We start from the raw sequence: 21,489 nt of genomic DNA, 5'->3' as shown, positions 1-21,489 counted from the left end.
TTAGCTATCCTAAATCCTAACAGAAATATCTATCTTTATTTACCAATTCTAGTGAAAGTCTAAATAAAAACTAGTTTAAACTAGATTATGAAATTAACAAAGCTGTAAATTGAATTTACAATTGTTTCATCAATGTAACTGAAAATGCAGGAATTTTACTTTCGGTTTTGCTTGTTTTTTTTTTTTTTGTTATCTTGTTCCATATTGGAAATGGCCAATAAAATTATTTATTAATTCTTACATAAAAATATATTGAATACTTCTTATGTCAATGCATGCAATAAGTTTAACTGTTGTCAGAGAAAATCTTAAACAGATTAGCATGGAGTGGTTTTCCATGTGTTCTCTTTCTTATTTTGTACTGAAATAGGTTCTTTTTGCATCTTATTATTCTTTTTTTTTTTTTTTTTTTTAAGATGCCTTCAGTGTTATCTCATTCATTTAAACTCCAAGGCTTTCTTCTTTGCATTCCCTCCCATTCAACTCTGAAATTCCAGGTTTTTGTTGTAACTCCCTTGGCTCTGCATGCAATCCAGAGACTTTTGGAGGTAGCAAGGTTTTGTTGTACAGAAGGATAATATCACTAGCACATCCTTATCTCATTTCTCAACTCTTTATCCTCCTTTCTACTCAGCTACATTCTTCCCATGCTCAAGTGGGTTTATGGGAATTTAGGGAAGTTTTACAAAGACATTGAATATTTGAGCTGTATCTTCAAAACACAAATGTCATCTTGCCATACCCTACCTTTAATAGAAACTATTGCTTGTAGGATAAAAATCTATTTCTTTTGTGTGCACTTTTTAATTTGACATCATGTTATGCCAAAATATCCCCCTTTTTAGTCTTCCTGTCTTCCTCCACACACACTCCCAATCTGCTATTTTCCAGTTTATGCCTGTTGTCTGCCTTTTGCTCTTTAATGTATTCTGGTATGAATGAAAAATTCTGTAATCATCCATCTATTGAAGTACAGCTTATACATTTAATGCCTCTGCAAAGCTTGTCTAAGTTTCCAATAGCAGAACACTGTTTCCTCTTTACATTCCTATGGCATTAACAACAACAAAAACAAAATGCTTGCTATAACACTGAATGCTTTTATTAACATTTTATTTAATAATATGTTCTTTACTCTAAAGAATATGCTTTTAGACTCCAGAACTATATATTCGTTCATTTATTTATTCAATAAATATTTTGCTAAGACATGCTAGAAGTCAGGTACCATTGTGTGAAAGAATGCTGATGAACAAAAGTAACGAAGACTAGGTTTTCATGTTCTGTTTATTATTTCTTTGTTTCTTTCTATTTTTTTTTTTTGTATCTCCCTTCCTTCCTTCCTTTGTTCCTTTTTTTTTTTAATTTTAGAGGAGGAGCCTGCAGATAAGTGGACAAAAAAGTTAATTTCAGACTGTGATAAACTTTTCATACCATAAATATGAAAAATGTGTATGAAGCTATTAAAAATAATGTTAGTATAGATAGTCATGGGGGCTTCCCAGGTAGAACTAGTGATAAAAATGCGGGTTCAATCCCTCAGTCAGGAAGATGCACTAGAGGAGAAAATGGCAACCCATTTCAGTATTCATAATGGGAGAATTCGATTGTCAGAGGAACCTGGTAGACTACAGTCCATGGATTTGGAAAGAGTCAGACACAACTGAGTGTCTAAGCACGTACACAGTCATAAGGTCTCTCTTTTTCTGTATTATGAAATAGTGTGTAAGTTCAGTTCAGTCACTCAGTTGTGTCTGACTCTTTGAGACCCCATGAACCACAGCACTCCAGGACTCCCTGTCCATCACCAACTCCCGGAGTCCACCCAAACCCATGTCCATTGAGTTGGTGATGCCATCCAAACATCTCATCCTCTGTTGTCCCCTTCTCCTCCTGCCCTCAATCTTTCCCAGCATTAGGGTCTTTTCAAATGAGTCAGCTCTTAGCATCAGGTGGCCAAAGTATTGGAGTTTCAGCTTCAACATCAGTATTTCCAATGAACACTCAGGACTGATCTCCTTTAGGATAGACTGGTTGGATCTCCTTGCAGTCCAAGGGACTCTCAAGAGTCTTCTCCAATACCATAGTTAAAAGCATCAACTCTTCAGTGCTCAACTCTCGCATCCATACATGACCACTGGAAAAACCATAGCCTTGACTAGATGGACCTTTGTTGGTAAAATACTGTCTCTGCTTTTTAATATGCTGTCTAGGTTGGTCATAACTTTCCTTCCAAAGAGTAAGCATCTTTTAATTTCATGGCTTCCGTCACCATCTGCAGTGAATTTGGAGCCCAGAAAAATACAGTCAGCCACTGTTTCCACTGCTTCCCCTTCTATTTGCCATAAAGTGATAGGACCAGATGCCATGATCTTAGTTTTCTGAATGTTGAGCTTTAAGCCAACTTTTTCTCTCTCCTCTTTCACTTTCATTAAGAGGTTCTTTAGTTCTTCTTCACTTTCTGCCATAAGATTGGTGTTATCTGCATATCTGAGGTTATTGATATTTCTCCCTGCAATCTTGATTCCAACTTGTGCTTCTTCCAGCCCAGCGTTTCTCATGATGTACTCTTCATATATGTTAAATAAGCAGGATGACAATATATAGCCTCAACGTACTCTTTTTCCTATTTGGAACCAGCCTGTTTTTCCATGTCCAGTTCTAACTGTTGCTTCCTGACCTGCATACAGGTGTCTCAAGAGGCAGGTCTGGTGGTGTGGTATGCCCATCTCTTGAAGAATTTTCCACAGTTTATTGTGATCCACACAGTCAAAGGCTTTGGTATAGTCAATAAAGCAGAAGTAGATGTTTTTTTTCTGGAACTCTCTTGCTTTTTCGATGATCCAGCAGATGTTGGCAATTTGATCTCTGGTTCCTCTACCTTTTCTAAAACCAACTTGAACATCTGGAAGATCACGGTTCATGTATTGCTGAAGCCTGGCTTGGAGAATTTTGAGCATTACTTTACTAGCACGTGAGATGAGTGAAATTGTGCAGTAGTTTGAGCATTCTTTGGCATTGCCTTTCTTTGGGATTAGAATGACAACTGACCTTTTCCAGTCCTGTGGCCAGTGCTGAGTTTTCCAAATTTGCTGGCATATTGAGTGCCGCACTTTCATAGTATCATTTTTCAGGATTTGAAATAGCTCAACTGGAATATCATCACCTGCACTAGCTTTTTTTGTTGTTGTTGTTCATAGTGATGCTTCCTAAGACCCACTTGACTTCACATTCCAGGATGTCTGGCTCTAGGTGAGTGTGAGTGATCACACCTTTGTGATTATCTGGGTTATGAAGATCTTTTTTATACAGTCACCTCTTCTTAATACCTTCTGCTTCTGTTAGGTCCATATCATTTCTGTCCATTACTGAGCCCATCTTTCCATGAAATGTTCCTTTGGTATCTTTAACTTTCTTGAAGATATCCCTAGTCTTTCCCATTCCCTTGTTTTCCTCTATTTCTTTCCGTTGATCACTGAGGAAGGCTTTCTTATCTCTCCTTGCTGTTCTTTGGAACTCTGCATCCCAATGGGTATATCTTTCCTTTCCTCCTTTGCTTTTCGCTTCTCTTCTTTTCACAGCTATTTGTAAGGCCTCCCCAGACAGCCATTTTGCTTTTTTGCATTTCTTTTTCTTGGAGATATTCTTGATCCCTGTCTCCCATACAATGTCACGCACCTCCGTCCATATTTCATCAAGCACTCTATCATATGTAGTCCCTTAAATCTATTTCTTATTTCCACTGTATAGTCATAAGGGATTTGATTTAGGTCATACCTGAATTGTGTCTTGGTTTCCCCACTTTCTTCAATTTAAGTTTGAATTTGACAATAATAGTGTGAAAAGAAATAATGATTTAAATTTTTATGTTGAAGAAAGAGATACATTTAAATGAAGAATAAAATTGGGCAATTTGTGAATATAAATCTTTGTATAGATACATGCAAAATACATTAGACTATAATTTCTTAAAGAAATTATATATATATATATATATAGGAACTATTTTTGTTTTTTTAATCCTTGTATGATATTTAATTAGTGTATTTTACACAGATGTTTAATTAAAAATATATATTCCAAATTATACTTTAAAAGTTCACTTGAAAACTGAAACTGTTAGTCACTCAGTTTTGTCCAACTCTTTGCAACCCCATGAGCCTGCCACGCTTTTCTCTCCATGGGATTTCCCAGGCAAGAATAATGGAGTGGGTTGCCCTTTCCTTCTCCAGGGTACCTTCCCGAGCCAGGGATTTGAACCTGGGTCTCCTGCATGGTGGGCAGATTCTTTACCATTTGAGCCACCAGGGAAGCCTCTAAAAGTTCACTTATAATTCCTTAAACAATTAAGATATTTTTTAAGAACCTCAAAGATTGAAAATAACTTTTTGTTCATTAGTCTCTTTATAGCGACTTTAAATAATTTTACTTTTTTAAATAAAATGTGTTTGTATCAACTCCAAATAATTTTGTATACTAAATTCTTTTCATTTCTAGAAATGATCATTGAGAGTGTGTTATAATGATTAGCTCTTCACTGGTGGTTCAAATGGTAAAAAATCTGCTTGAAATGCAGTAGACCCAGGTTTGATCCCTGGATTGGGAAGATCCTCTGAAGAAGGCAAAGGCTACCCACTCCCATATGCGTACATGTAGAATTCCATTGACAGAGAGCCTGGCGGGCCACAGTCTATGTGGTTACAAAGAGTCCAGACATGACTGAGCCACTAACATACTTTTTCTTCACTATCATACTTATCAAGCAAAAAATACAAAATAGTATTCTAAACACAAAGAAAAACTCTGAGTTGCAGAATTCTTTTCTCTCATGAAGTATCAGGCAGATGGTTGAGATCACTGTGGTTCTTGATGAGTGGGAAGTAAGAACAGCTCCACATTGTACTAAGGATAAGTGTCCACAAACAAGTACATTTTTATTGTAAAATTTGGTAGAAGCCCAATATTCCATTTTATAGTGAAGTGTTTGCATCAAGTAGTCCTGGCAGGCGTGAGGCTGTTCCATGCTCTGGCGAACGAGGCATCTTCCAGGCCCCTCCACAAAAGTGGGGTCCATGGCATCTCCTCTCCTGTCTGCCCTTGCACATGGAATCACATTCTCTGGGAACTCACCTCTGGGAAGCTCAGGGAGGCCCTGTTACTGCCTGTTCTTGGCCCTAGTCTCAGACCTTCTCAAGGAACATGGGGGAGAGTGACTAAGTGCACTCAGCTCGTGGCCCCACCGATGAGCTTCCCTCCACCCTGTGTCAAGTAGTCCTCATTTTGAAATTCACTAATGATGCTGATCCATATCATAGGCTTGGAATTCCTGTAATATTTCATTAGGCTTGTCAACCAGATTTATCCATAAATGAGAATAAATGAGCATGTCAGCATAAGTTATTGTGGTAATTTGTGAAACTGCTAATGAGATACTTTCTGAACTCATAAAAGGAAAGAGGTATGTCATTAAATTACACAAAATAATTTTATTTTGTGTAGTATGTGAGCTGATATTTTATCAAAAACGACACCCTGATATATCAGTGAACTGAAGATGAACAAACAAATGTTCCAGTGAAGGAGGTCTGATGTTATTTAGAAGTAGCTGAGACAATGTAGACCTGTGGTGGATTCATTTGATATTTGGCAAAACTAATACAATTATGTAAAGTTTAAAAATAAAATAAAATTTAAAAAAAGTGATTATTTTGAATTAATTGGATTTTTTAATGTTTTTTTTAATGTTTTAGAATGTAAGCAAAGGCAGTAATAACTTTAGTATGTATTACATTTGTACAGAAATTTTATATGAGTTATTTAATTTGCTCATTACAAGAACCATGCACATTATTAATTTGCCCAGTGTTTAAGCTATTGAACCTCAAGGAATTTATGGTAGAGTTAGGAATCAAATTCAGGTATGTTGTTTTGTCACTGATTCTTTTTGTAATACAGTGCTCCTCAGTGGAAAACTTCGACTATCAGATAAACTCTCTGGAAGAGACTTTATCACCAAAATCATGGCAGTAGTATAATAGTAAACAGTATGGGACCTGGTGTTCAAATCCTGGCTTTATTCCATTTTAGTTATGTGACCTCTGGCAAATTTCTGAAGTTCCATCTATAAATCGTTAAAATAATATTGCTCATATGATTGCTTTGAGGACTGATGAAGTAATATCTGCAGTCAATAAGCTACTATCTAACTGTATCAAGTCAATAGTTCTCAAATTCGGGGTTTTAGGACCCGTCTTGAATGTAGAGTAGCTCCTCTCGGCCCTCCTGCGCCCGCGAAGCTACTGCTCCTTGGACATGGGGTTGCTCCTCTCCGCCGCCGCTCCTGGCCTCCGGAGGTGGGTACCTCCTCCCTGCCACCACCCCAGACCTCAGATGTAGGGTAGCTCCTCTCGGCTGCACCTGTGCCATTGCAGCCTGGCACTCTCGGCCGCCGCCCCTGACCTCAGGACACTTTATTGACTATGCCAAAGCCTTTGACTGTGTGGATCACAATAAACTGTAGAAAATTCTTCAAGAGATGGGAATACCAGGCCACCTGACCTGCCTCTTGAGAAACCTATATGCAGGTCAAGAAGCAACAGTTAGAACTGGACACAGAACAACAGACTGGTTCCAAATAGGAAAAGGAGTATGTCAAGGCTGTATATTGTCACCCTGCTTATTTAACTTACACACAGAGTACATCATGAGAAATGCTGGGCTGGAAGAAGCACAAACTGGAATCAAGATTGCAGGGAGCAATATCAATAACCTCAAATATGCAGATGACACCACCCTTATGGCAGAAAGTGAAGAGGAACTAAAAAGCCTCTTGACGAAAGTGAAAGAGGAGAGTGAAAAAGTTGGCTTAAAGCTCAACATTTCAGAAAACGAAGATCATGGCATCGTGTCCCATCACTTCATGGGAAATAAATGGGGAAACAGTGGAAACAGTGTCAGACTTTATTTTTTGGGGGCTCCAAAATCACTGCAGATGGTGACTGCAGCCATGAAATTAAAAGACGCTTACTCCTTGGAAGGAGGGTTATGACCAACCTAGATAGCATATTTGGAGAAGAAACAGATTCAGACACGACTGAAGCGACTTAGCAGCAGCAGCAGCAGCAGATAGCATATTGAAAAGCAGAGATATTACTTTGCCAACAAAGGTCCATCTAGTCAAGATTACTATGGTTTTTCCAGTAGTCATGTATAGATGTGAGAGTTGGACAGTGAAGAAAGCTGAGCGCTGAAGAATTCATGCCTTTGGAGAAGACTCTTTTGAGAGTCCCTTGGACTGCAAGGAGATCCAACCAGTCCATTCTGAAGGAGATCAGCCCTGGGATTTCTTTGGAAGGAATGATGCTAAAGCTGAAACTCCAGTACTTTGGCCACCTAATGCTAATAGTTGACTCATTAAAAAAGACACTGATGCTGGGAGGGATTTGGGGCAGGAGGAGAAGGGGATGACAGAGGATGAGATGGCTGGATGGCATCACCGACTCAACGGACATGGGTTTGGGTGGACTCCAGGAGTTGGTGATGGACAGGGAGGCCTGGTGTGCTGCAATTCATGGGGTCGGAAAGAGTCAGACACGACTGAGCGACTTAAATGAACTAAGGACCCTCCTACAAACTTAGAAACTGTTGTGTACTCTAATGAATGTGTATGTGGGCTATAGTTATTAATACTTGCCATAATAGGATTTTAAAATAATTTTCTAATTAACTAAAAATTATAGCAATGTATACCTTATAAGCTCAAATAAATAATATTTTTAAGGAAAAGTAACTATATTTTCCAGACCAAAAATTTAGTTAAAAGAATGGCTTTGTTACATTGTTAAATTTTTGTGAGTTTGTACTCTTTGCCATAATAAAACAGATGAGTTACCATATCTTTTTCTGTATGCAATCTGTTTTGATATGTTGTTTTTGTGGAAGTATATGAAGAGAATCTGCTCATAAATAGATATGTAGTTGGAAAATGGAGAAATACTTTTAAAAGCTTTTCTGATAATTGTGGATATTCTTTGGTAGAACATCAAATCTTGACAAATGATAGTTTTCTAAAGCTTTGTTGCAATGTGGGATTTAAAACTATATCAATGAACTTTTAGAGCTCTTTTACATTAAATCCCATTGATCTGTTATATACTTGGAATGGATCTTTTATGATGCATAGTCTCATAATATCATGCATTGGTCACTTGAAAAATGTTGGTTAACTGATTATGCTATCTCCCAAATGTTGCCACATTTCATTATGCAACATCCAAAAATCACATTCATGATTTTTGGTGACATTTAATGTCACCACCAATCATATTAGAAAAATCTTTATTTATTGGGAAGTTCCTAAGCCTATCATGATAGATGCAAGTTTTTTATACGTCTTAATTTTGCTTAAAATTCTGAATTTTATTATTAACAAATAATTGTTTTCCTTGAAGTATAAACTTACTGTATTCCTTTCTGTCAAAATTTCTGCCAGATAATCTTCCAGATAATTGTAGATTGTCTGTCAGTTGTTCTTTCAAGTAAAAATTCTTTTCTATGTAAAGCACAACTGCTGCTGCTGCTGCTAAGTCGCTTCAGTAGTTTCCGACTCTGTGCGACGGCGTCCCCATCCCTGGGATTCTCCAGGCAAGAACACTGGAGTGGGTTGCCATTTCCTTCTCCAATGCATGAAAGTGAAAAGTGAAAGTGAAGTCGATCAGTCATGTCCGACTCTTCGAGACCCCATGGACTGCAGCCCACCAGGCTCCTCTGTCCATGGGATTTTCTAGGCAAAAGTACTGGAGTGGGGTGCCATTGCCTTCTCCAAAAGCGCAATTAGTACCACTCAAAAATAATCGCACATCTGATTTTCCTGGAGATGACCATCTTACTTTAATATATAGCAGAAGTGCATATATAAATTTTCTATTTTATCACAGGGAGGAGTAAAAAAGACATATTTATGAGTCGTGATTTAGTAAAATTAATCTTTTTGCATTGTGGTTATTCTTAAGTGAATTTGATTTTTTTTTTCTTTTATTTTTTAACTGTGTATGATGGTAAAGGATTCAGTTTGGTACCAGTGCCCTGATTTTTAGTGAGACAGTAGCAGTTTTCTCCACCATTGCTTTTGCACCTTCAGTGCAAATGTCAACAAAGTGAAAATGGCAAATGACATTTTAGTATTACAAAAATAGATTTGACTTCATGAACTCAGTGCAAGTGCCTTAGAGACCTCCAAGATCCTTGACCACACTTTGAGAACCACTGTACCAGACATTCATGATAGCTGCTGCTGCTGCTAAGTCGCTTCAGTAGTGTCCGACTCTGTGCGACCCCATAGATGGAAGCCCACCAGGCTCCACCGTCCCTGGGATTCTCCAGGCAAGAACACTGGAGTGGGTTGCCATTTCCTTCTCCAATGCATGAAAGTGAAAAGTGAAAGTGAAGTCGCTCAGTGGTGTCTGACTCTTAGCGACCCCATGGACTGCAGCCCACCAGGCTCCTCGGTCCATGGGATTTTCCAGGCAAGAGTGCTGGAATGGGGTGCCACTGCCTTCTCCAATTCATGATGGATAGTATTATTATTATGAAAGAAGAGCCAAGGTTTGTGCAAAGAATTAGCAGAGAGGAGAAATATGAATGACATATTCCTATGAGAAATACACCTGGGAGAAGTAAAAGCCAGTTGTACAACTCTCAGTTGTAGAGAGTTCTGTTTTATAAAGAACTGTCTGTATTAAACATTTTTTTTTAAAAAGGACCTAAATTTTTATTTGTTTTTCTTTTACAATTTATCAGGATGTCTCCATGAAGCACAGAGGAATAATTTTATTCAAAAAATGGACAGCAGTGTCAAGTGGATTTAGGACATATAACTATATATTCCACTCAGTGTTGATGGGTTTGAGTTGTTCACTATTGTTCAAGTGTAATCTTTCTGTGTGGATAGTTTTGTTAGACTAGATGTACATGCCTTTATACAATGTGTATCCTCCATGTAACTCAGTCTAAAAGACAAAATATTATATATACTTACTTAACAATTATTTGCTACTACACAAGACATATTTTATAGTTAAACTTGGTGTATATTTCCATAACATAGACCCCAAAAGTGTGGTTGTATCCTTAGTAGATGTAATATTTGGAAATTATATCGAGATGGCATTTATTTTATATGCTTCTAATAGAAAAGTATTATCTGAATCCTTCTGTATGGTCTCATTTGCAATATTTATCTGGAAAGGAAAATTCACTAAGGTATTCATATCTATTAGGTTCATTGTACTAGAACCATTCTTAAAATTCAGAATAAGCTTGTTTATATAAAACTTTGTATTTTGCAGTAAACTTTTTGATACATCATCCTTTTATTCAATACTATTAAGATCCTCTGAAATCAAAGCTCTTATCTTTAACTTTTCTTCCTAAGTGATCCTCAGGCCACAAAACTGAGAACTGAGAATCAAGCATTTAATAGAAATCTTATGAATTTTTTTTAGTCCTAAAACAAATATACCATACTTACCTTCATTTTATATTAAAAGTGTACAATTTGTCACTCAGCCGTATACAACAAAAATGTTAAAACCTTCCCTCAAACACTTTTTAGTCTGACATGGTCAAATGACATTGTAAAACTATGGTTAAAATGTTTGCAGCTCAGCCTCTGTTTGCCAGCAGAGGTTGCTCTTAGGTTAGCGATTTGAGATTATATGATGTCAAGAATATTAACCAGCTGAATGGAAGCTGCATTATGATGCAATTATGCAGAAGTTATATTTAAATTGAATAATAACTCTATTATTATTGAGTGACTCTTACATGTGTTAATCTACATATTAGCAGAAATCATGCTCTTTACAAAGATACCTCTGAGGCAGAGCAGAAAGTGACATTCTTGAAATGAAAACTGTTTATTGGCTTGCCAGTCACTAAGAATTGCTGACTTAGAAAAATCAGAAAAAAAATTATGGATTATCAAGATGGGTTTATAAAATCATAGCATACTCTAATCATAGCATTTTTTTTTAAAAACGTGCAAATGTGTGCACATCTGTTTAAATAAATATAAAGTGAAAGTGAAAGTTGCTGAGTCATGTCCAACTCTTTGTGACCCCATAGACTATACAGTCCATGGAATTCTCCAGGCCAGAATACTGGAATGGGTAGCCTTTCCCTTCTCGAGGGGATCTTCCCAAATCAGGGATAGAACCCAGGTCTCCCCAGGCCAGAACGCTGGAATGGGTAACCTTTCCCTTCTCCATTTGATCTTCCCAACCAGGTATAGAACCCAGGTTTCCTGCATTGCAGACAGATTATCAGCTGAGCCACAAGAGAAGCCCAAGAATACTGGAGTGGCTGGTCTATCCCTCCTCCGGTGGATCTTCCCCATTCAGGAATCAAACCAGGGTCGCCTGCATTACAGGTGGATTTTTTACCAACTGAGCTATCAGGGGAGCCCAATAAATATAATAGTGCTGGTAATTGCACATACATGAGAAAAACATTTTGTTATAAATTTTAAATTTAAAAAATTACCTGGTGATAAACTAAATGGATAAAACTAAGCAGTTATGCATAGACTATTTTATTTTTTGCATAGGTCCATAAATGTGCCAAGTTCATTTCACAAAGAACAGTTGTAGAGTTTGAATTCCCTTGTGGTAATTCAGATATATAAAATTAATTAAATCCAATGCTTCATTATAATGGTACTTTAAAAACCTATTTAATTTTAGAAGTTTTAACATGTCAGAGAAAATTATGAAGTATAACTTTTATCTTTACTGTTAAAATACTGGAGCATTAAGGAAATAAAAAGTCCTTATAGTAATATGATATATTCTTTTGAAAATATGCATTTGAAACCAAGAAGCATTTGAAATACCACTTTAAATCACCTAACTAGTATATAACAATGATCTATTTTGGGTTGAGCAAACTTTTCCTATAAAGAACCAGGTAGTAAATAATTTAGGTCTTGTAAGCTATATGGTCTCTATCATAACTGTTTAAGCGTATGGTAGAACAAAAGCAGCCATAGACCATACATAAAGGAATGGCTCTATTTTGTTTAAATAAAACTTTATATACAAAACAGCTGGTGGAGCAGATATGGTTTGTGGACAGAAGTTTGCCAATCCTTGGTCTATATCAAAATATTATAGAAAAACGAATAAAATTATTTTTATTAATAAACTTTTATTTTAACACCACTTATTTCACAGCATTTGTTGAGGACGTGATATTTATTGTTCTACTTTATGTACAGTTAGATGTATATGTTCCATTATCAGTGATTTTACACCTGATACCATAAATTATACACTTTATATATGTATATATATTTTTATTCCAGTATTACTACTTTTTATAAGTAAAAATTATAAACAAAATTTAAGTTTAGAGTTTCACTCTGGGGAAAATTTTGTATATGTCTTCTAGTTAAAACTACTAGAAATTTTACAGCCTTTTTTTTTCTTTTTTTCCAATAGTTTTTCTCAAATATTTATCCCAGCTTATTTTTGCTACTTTATGGTAATATATTAAAATACATTAATATTTAACTCAAATTAGTTTTATATTACTGAAAATAATAGAATTTCAGTAATAAGATATTCTATAAGTAAGGTATTTTCATGCTTGCTTTCTTGAGTATCTTGCAAAGAGGAAATAGACTCTTGGAAAACTTGGTTTATTTGTTTAGTCAGTCTATCAAATAATCATGATTACTTTAAACATATAACTACTATGTTGCCATATTCATTGGTATTAAAGATATAAATAAAACAGAAGTCTACATATACATTTTAAATACTTTTCAATATTGAAATATTGAAACACTATATTCCAAAAGATATTTCTTAAATCTAATATATGGATATATTTTAATGAACATTTTAGAGCCAACAAAATTAAAAGATAATCTTCTGTAATATTTGTTATTAATATGTATCATGTAAAAATTTTATAATTCTTAGAGAGTAATTTTTATTTAGAACTTAATATATGTTAAAATATTTACTTTTCTGTCATAAATATTAGCTCACAACAAAAATTTTAATCTTGAACTTTTAATTTCAGGTAATTTCAGTTAACCATGCATCTGAGCAATATAAATGTAATTTCTTTTAATTCAAATTTAACTTTGAAAACTTCCCCTTAGTAAACTAAATGATTTTTTTTTCCAAACCATTAAAATGATTTACATACATATCCTAAAATATTTCATTTACTTAAAACATAAGTATATTTTCCTATGAGGCTTTAATATTGACATTAATATGAGTGTTTTCCATTAGGAAAAATAAAGATATAATTAATTTATAAAGTGTTTTTGTGCTTTCATTCTTTAGTGGAGAAAACAATGTCACAAATAATTTAGAAGAAAATTTACATTATAATCAACTTTTCTGCCAAGAAATTAAAATAAAATATTTAAACTTTAGCTTCCTGATATGCATTCAGGATATGCATAAATGATATGCATAAATATGCAAATATAGGTAATTTAAATCAAGAACCCAACAAATATACATGTTAACATAAGACATTTTAAATACCACACCTTGATTTCAAACTATGCATACTTAAGTACATGTGTCTTGTTTCTATTGAAATAAAGCATTAGTTTTGGTCACAATCAAGCCTTAGCAAAAATATACATTGTGTTTGTATCTGTTGGAGCTGTCAGTGGTTGTATGTTACCATGTTTATAATAAAGAAGAATAATATGGAGCAAACTTGAGCCAAAGCTAAACTTCCTTTGTAATTGAGCATATTTAGCTGTACACTGTATGGTTAGGTCCACATCTCCAGACAGTACTCACTAGTTAAAAGCCCATCTTAAAATAAAGGTGGACTTTGTATTTGGATCCTCAATTTACTCTCACAAAAATTTAACTCTACAGTCACTTTAATCTGTAAAGAATTACATCCAAGCAATATGACTAGACCAGCTTTCTAAACTATGTTTTATGTACAATATTTTATTGAACTGTTAACTAGTGAGATAATTTTTTAAATAAATAAAAAGAGAAATTAAAAAAAAGTGAGAAAGAGACAGAAATCAGTTGTTAGATTTAAAAGTAAAATAGTTATTAGGATATTAGGGCTTGACGGCAGAAGATCTATCATAGTCACAGCTGCCATAATGTATCTTAAATTCAGGGCTTGACACAATAGATATACAATGAACATTTTTTAAATAAACAAATGATTGAGCAATGTAGAATGTTGATCCTCCAAATCTTTATAGACATTTCTTATTATTTTTTAAATAAACAAATAGTGGATATTACATGCTGGTAGTTTTCTAAGCCTTTTATAAAAATTGATTTATTTAATCTTACTCAAAATTTTATTAAGTAGGTACCAGTATTATCCCTATTTAATGATGAAAGGATTGGTTAATTTGCCCAAGATCAAAGTTAGATAGACTCTGGGGCAGGTCTAATTCTACCTCACATACATGATCTTGAACTATGTGCCATTTCATTTTTATCAAATGTACAGCTAAAATTGTGAGTATATATGCTTATATATGTATGTGTGGCAGGAAGGGAGGTGGTGTTTAAAAGCTATGGCCTCTTCCTATATCTCAATACCAGTGTTGTCATCTTTTTTTTTCCCCCCTTTTCTGTAGTTTTATACTCCTGGAGTATACACTATTTGGATTGGATAGTGCATACCACAGAGAATAGTCTCATAGTGAGCATTTTAGTCTCAGGGGGTGAAAAATGGAGAAAGATTGTTAAAAATTGATCTCCCACTATTAGGTTCTTCCCAGATGAAGCACACCTCCCTTTTACTGTTCTTTCTCCTTTCTAATGTGATTCTATTTTCTGAAATTCAGTATTACATTTATTATAAAGAGGTTGTTGGGATGCATCACATCTTTTACCATCTCTTAAAGAGAGATGTTCCTGTCCTAAGTGACAACATATCTATTGCTTTCATCAAGCAATTAATATGTTTATATTTTGTAGACATTTTATTTTTTTAATTTTTTAAAATTTTATTTTATTTTTAAATTTTACAATATTGTATTGGTTTTGCCAAATATCGAAATGAATCCACCACAGGTATACATGTGTTCGCCATCCTGAACCCTCCTCCCTCCTCCCTCCCCACACCATCCCTCTGGGTCGTCCCAGTGCACCAGCCCCAAGGATCCAGTATCCTGCATCGAACCTGGACTGGCGACTTGTTTCATATATGATATTATATGTATTTCAATGCCATTCTCCCAAATCATCCCACCCTCTCCTTCTCCCATAGAGTCCAAAAGACTGTTCTATACATCTGTGTCTCTTTTGCTGTCTTGTATACAGGGTTTTTGTTACCATCTTTCTAAATTCCATATATATGCGTTAGTATACTGTATTGGTGTTTTTCTTTCTGGCTTACTTCACTCTGTATAATAAGCTCCAGTTTCATCCACCTCATTAGAACTGATTCAAATGTATTCTTTTTAATGGCTGAGTAATACTCCATTGTGTATATGTACCACAGCTTTCTTATCCATTCATCTGCTGATGGACATCTAGGTTGCTTCCATATCCTGGCTATTATAAACAGTGCTGCAATGAACATTGGGGTACAGCCTTCAGAATGGGATAAAATAATAGCAAATGAAGCAACTGACAAACAACTAATCTCAAAAATATACAAGCAACTCCTACAGCTCAATTCCAGAAAAATAAATGACCCAATCAAAAAATGGGCCAAAGAACTAAATAGACATTTCTCCAAAGAAGACATACAGATGGCTAACAAACACATGAAAAGACGCTCAACATCACTCATTATCAGAGAAATGCAAATCAAAACCACTATGAGGCACCATTTCACGGCAGTCAGAATGGCTGCGATCCAAAGTCTACAAGCAATAAATGCTGGAGAGGGTGTGGAAAAAAGGGAACCCTCTTACACTGTTGGTGGGAATGCAAACTAGTACAGCCACTATGGAGAACAGTGTGGAGATTCCTTAAAAACCTGGAAATAGAACTGCCTTATGATCCAGCAATCCCACTGCTGGGCATACACACCAAGGAAACCAGAGTTGAAAGAGACACGTGTACCCCAATGTTCATCACAGCACTGTTTATATATTTTGAGACATTTTAAACTGAGAGGCAGATCATGTTCCATTTGTTTTTGCTTTGACTACCATATATAATATTTGAAAATTGCAACTCTTTAATATTTAATAAACCTAATGACCTGTACAAAACTGGTCTAGTTTTCACCCAATTTGCCTTTTCCCTTAGCTCTAATGTTGTATTTGGAAGGTAGCTTTAATTTTTTAATGAAACAGTGTAAGACAAATGGCTTCCCAAATGTCTCAGTGGTAACGAATCTGTCCGCCAATGCAGGAGACACAGGTGACACAGGTTCGATCCCTAAATTGGGAAGATGCTCTGGAGAAGGAAATGGTTACCCATTCCAGTATTCTTACCTGGAAAATCCCATGAACAGACGAGCTGGGTGGGCTACAGTCCATGAGGTTGCAAAGAGGACATGACTTAAGCAACTGAGCATGAGTAGTCTTGGGTGCACAATCATTCCAGTATACATTGTTGTTTAATAAGATAATGAATAACTAGCACAAAGATGATGTTATACTGATTTTCATTCAGTTTAACTAAACTACTTACATCCTTCCTGGGTTAAGGTCAGAAATGGCCTTGGTGGCTGAGTTAAGCTAAGCAAATAACCAGGATTTTCATGATTCCAGAGCTATAGCAGGAGAAGACATGGCCTGAGAGATTGCTTCTATCAATATAGTCACATTAAACTCCAATCAGTTAGTAGGTTTTAGAGACAGGTTCTCCATGATCATAAACTATGATGTCAGAATGTTTTCCTAGCTAACAGCATTCTAGTTAAAAGAATTTTCACAGCATAGAAGTATGAGATCCTTCTGAAATCTTGGAGTGCAGCTTTGCTTTGAAATATAGCATAATTATTAAGTGAGACAGAGAGAGAGAATATGAATCTTGGTCACTGAGGAGCCCAAGCAATCTTATGATCACCATTCTGCCCTCATTCCCATTACTTAATTTTGGAAGATAATCTATGAAATCCTATCTGTTTTTTGGAGCTTAAGCTAGTGAAAAAAGATTCATATTTAAATACCATTATGGGTGAATATGCAGATGACACCACCCTTATGGCAGAAAGTGAAGAGGAACTCAAAAGCCTCTTGATGAAAGTGAAAGAGGAGAGTGAGAAAGTTGGCTTAAAGCTCAACATTCAGAAAATGAAGATCATCGCATCTTGCCCCGTCACGTCATGGGAAATAGATGGGAAACAGTGGAAACAATGTCAGACTTTATTTTTGGGGGCTCCAAAATCACTGCTGATGGTGACTGCAGCATGAAATTAAAAGATGCTTACTCCTTGGAAGGAAAGTTATGACCAACCTAGATAGCATATTCAAAAGCAGAGACATTACTTTGCCAACAAAGGTCCGTCTAGTCAAGGCTATGGTTTTTCCAGTGGTCATGTATGGATGTGAGAGTTGGACTGTAAAGAAAGCTGAGCGCCGAAGAATTGATGCTTTTGAACTGTGGTGTTGGAGAAGACTCCTGAGAGTCCCTTGGACTGCAAGGAGATCCAACCAGTCCATTCTAAAGGAGATCAGCCTTGGGATTTCTTTGGAAGGAATGATGCTAAAGCTGAAACTCCAGTACTTTGGCCACCTCATGCAAAGAGTTGACTCATTGGAAAAGACTCTGATGCTGGGAGGAATTGGGGGCAGGAGGAGAAGGGGACAACAGAGGATGAGATGGCTGGATGGCATCACTGACTCGATGGACGTGAGTCTGAGTGAACTCCGGGAGTTGGTGATGGACAGGGAGGCCTGGCGTGCTGTGATTCTTGGGATTGCCAAGGGTTGGACATGACTGAGCAACTGAACTGAACTGGACTTATGGGTGAATATATTATATTTATTTCTTTGATACTCATTCACGAAATAAAATCAGGACTCATTCCCTGATTGACTTAATGAATAACAGAACCTGTTGATTTTAAGAGACTGGCATGTTTTAGCAATTTTTTTTTTCAATTACAAAAGTCATATAGGCCCATAATAGAAAATATGAAAACTTTAGAAGACTAAAGTTTAGTCTATCTACCCAAAAGCCAGTATAGTTACTTCTCTGGCACTTTGCCATATATCATTTAAAGGGAGATTTTGAACTTGAAAATATAACCTCAGAAACACCAAAGGATGCACAGTATTAAGAGATAAGGACAGTTTACTAAAAGACCTACCTCACTGTGGCTTGGCATAAGCTGTGTGTCAATCATAGAGCTTACAGAACACAGAATATTGAATATAGTTCCCTGTGCTATTCAAAATAGGACCTTGTTGTTTATTCTCTATATAGCAGTTTGCATTGGCTAACCCCAAACTCCCAAGCCTTCTCTTATCTTTATTCTTTTATTCCTAAATTTGCTTGTGTCTTCTTTCTAAACATACGTCATACTTTGATAGGCTCTCTACAGCTACTACTACTGTTACTGCTAAGTCGCTTCAGTCTCTACTCTCTTATAACTATTGTTCCATCTCTACCTTCCTCCTTAAATTCCTAACATCCCCCCAAGAGGCCTTGTGTCTTTTTCCAAACAACTCATAGTGTCTTTTAAAAAATCCTCCATTTTTATCTCCTCTGCTTGCTCTGATGTTGAATTTTGAATGTCGGTATCAGATGTGGAAACAGATACTTTTACATAATATATTTTATGCTATACAACCCTACAATCTCCAAATCAAAGCATATTGTAAAAATTATTATAAACCTGAAGTGAATGGAGCTATCATTGCATTCATCTATATGTCCTTACTGAAGGTAATTTGAAAACAAGTCCGAAATTTTATATTGTGAGGATTAAGAAAGTTGGTTTACAAGGCTTATGTATCTTAGATATGTAAAAAAATCAATAAAGTACCATATTTCTTATTGTTTGCAATCTTATTTTGTTTCATAACAGTAAAAGATGCTTTAAATAATGATTTTGTTAAATTTGCAAGGATGGTTTCCCCTCTTTCACACTGCATATAATTATTGCACTCTCTTTTTTTTGATATTAAAGTGTTTTTACCACTCTTTCCTCAGCTTCCTGCAATTATGATTGAGAGAAGAATTCTGGGTGGTCCATTAGCTTGCTCTTCAGTTCCTTGAAGAAATTGTGACTATTTCATGGAATTCATATTCCAATTTAGTTATGACTCTGCCTTATACGAACTTCCCTGATAGCTCAGTTGATAAAGAATCCCTGGGTTGGGAAGATCCCCTGGAGAAGGGAACAACTACCCACTCCAGTCTTTTGGCCTGGAGAATTCCATGGGCTGTATAGTCCATGTGGTCTCAAAGAATTGGACACAACTGAATGACTTTCACTGCCTTCTACAGAGAATCCTAAAGGAGAGATATTTCAAGGTAGTGCTATGGAAAGAGTAATTGTGATGCTGACAGAAACCAGAAAGGTGGTATGGAAGGCTTCTTTAAATTAAATTCCAGATATAGGAAATTTAGAAATATAGTGTGATATTTAGCACTAATATCTTAAAGTATATTGGAGACATATGACAAAAATTCAGAAGTCAGATAAGTATATTTTTAGTCTTATCAATACATAGTCATTAATGAGTATTAAAAAAACATGAAAAGAAACGTAGAGCAAGAAAAGCCCTTTCTCTTTAAACTAAAGGGAATATCCACATTTGGGAAGTTGTAGGAGATAGGAAGAATAAAAGAAAAGCAGGCCCCGACAAGGGCTGCAAAAGAAATTTATAATTATTGATAAACTGGATGCTATAAGGCATGAGGCTCTTGGAACAAGTCCAGAGGGAACAGTTCATAATCTTGAAAACAAGATATGACCCTGGGGTAGGAAAACCGATCCCAGACTGTTTCTCAACTGGCGTCTCAGAGTCATATGTTTTACGTGGAAAATCTGTAGATAAGAATATTATTCTTAGCTACTGATTTGTTACTGATTACTGGTTCCTAATTACTCAATGGTTAATGATCATTTTGTTCTTTGGCCTTGAAGGCCACATGAGCTATAGTTTAACTCCCCACATATTCTTTCATTCACGGCTGAAAGTATAATAAAGCTGCTTGGATTCAGTTGCGGCGCCTTCACCTTAGACCAGTGTTGGTCCCCTGATCCTCGCTTTTCTCTAAATTCTTGTGTCTCGTCTCTCATTCTCTAACTGTATCACACTCTCAAAAACTCTGCTTGTCGTGCTGGTCTCGACAGGAAGTTAGTGAGGAGAGAATGTAAAAGTTCTGAAAGGTATGACTGGTAAAAGAAATGACTTTAGGCGAAAAGATCTTTTTCGAGGATGCAGAGTTGGTTAGAAGTGACACATACTTCAGTAAAATTTATAAAAACTAAAGCTAAAAGAGTACATTTTATTATGTAGTAGGAAAGTAATTTGAGATTTAAAGTGCATATTTATATATGGGAATATGTATATGATTGCATGCTCAGCTGTGTCCAACTCTTTGCAACCTCATGGTCTGTAGCCCGCCAGGCCCCTCTGTTCATGGAATTTTCCAGACAACAATACTGAGTGCATTCCCATTTCTTCCTCCAGGAGATTTTCCCCAGAAGTCTGCCATACTTCTCCTGCAACTCCTGAATTGCAGGCAGATTCTTTACCACTGAGCCACCAGGGAAATCTTGCTTTGGGTAAGTAAATCAAATTGAGAATATTAAGAAGAAGAAGAAATTACAATAAAATAAAGATAATTGGCACAGAACACTAAATTGAGAATTTTATGGGCAAAGATTTCTATTTTTGCCTTTGACTGCTGAAAATCTCATCAGCCCTCTTGTATAAAGTTGTTCACACAGTACCTTTCTTTTCTTGTATTTCTCTTCTTTTTTTTTTTTTCAAGTCAGTGTGTCTAATTTGGGGACCATGCCTGTTTCTTGGCAGTAATGGAAGCTGAAATCATAAAGAAGGAAACTCCTTTCAACATATGAAGTGTGTTCTGAAAGTGCTAGGTAGCTAAAAAAGCTCTTGGACACTGTGTACTATGATATCATTTCTGTTTGGGTGAAGTATAAAACTCATTTTGTGGAAGAGTGTAAAATTCTAAATATAGAGCTGAGAAATTCAAATTCAGGAGAGTGTTAAGCATCAGACTAATGAATTGAGACCGTTTGGCAAATGATGTACTGTCAAGGAAACAAACAATATAATAGTGTATTTTTTTCAGAAGATTAATTTGGCAATAATATATGAAAGAGAAATCAGAGCAGAATCAAAGTAGTGAAGAGGTTTTTGCAACAGTGAAGTTACGATATCTCACAAGTTCTGTTTTTTCGGTCCTGGTGGCAGCAGAAATAAAAAGAGGTGGAGGACAGTATAATCATATGTAAACTGTGCAAGCTGATTTTAAAAAACTTGACAACAATGTGAAAAAAAATGGTTTAAAAGTTGAGGCTGGTTCACTATGT

General features: G+C 35.8%; 1 long non-coding RNA gene across 1 annotated transcript in view; it reads left to right on the top strand.

Moving 5' to 3' along the window:
• The window catches only part of LOC113892780, a 162,880-nt gene extending 142,158 nt beyond the window's left edge, over positions 1-20,722 (top strand). Inside the window, exon 3 of the long non-coding RNA XR_003511136.1 lies at positions 20,621-20,722. This is a non-coding gene — a long non-coding RNA (uncharacterized LOC113892780). The remainder of the gene's footprint in view (positions 1-20,620) is intronic.
• The last annotated feature ends 767 nt before the right edge of the window (positions 20,723-21,489 follow it).

Source organism: Bos indicus x Bos taurus, chromosome 1 (genome assembly GCF_003369695.1).
Source record: "Bos indicus x Bos taurus breed Angus x Brahman F1 hybrid chromosome 1, Bos_hybrid_MaternalHap_v2.0, whole genome shotgun sequence".
Taxonomy (NCBI): domain Eukaryota; kingdom Metazoa; phylum Chordata; class Mammalia; order Artiodactyla; family Bovidae; genus Bos; species Bos indicus x Bos taurus.
Note: the sequence above shows the minus strand (reverse complement) of the source record. Positions and strands in the feature narration are given on the sequence as shown.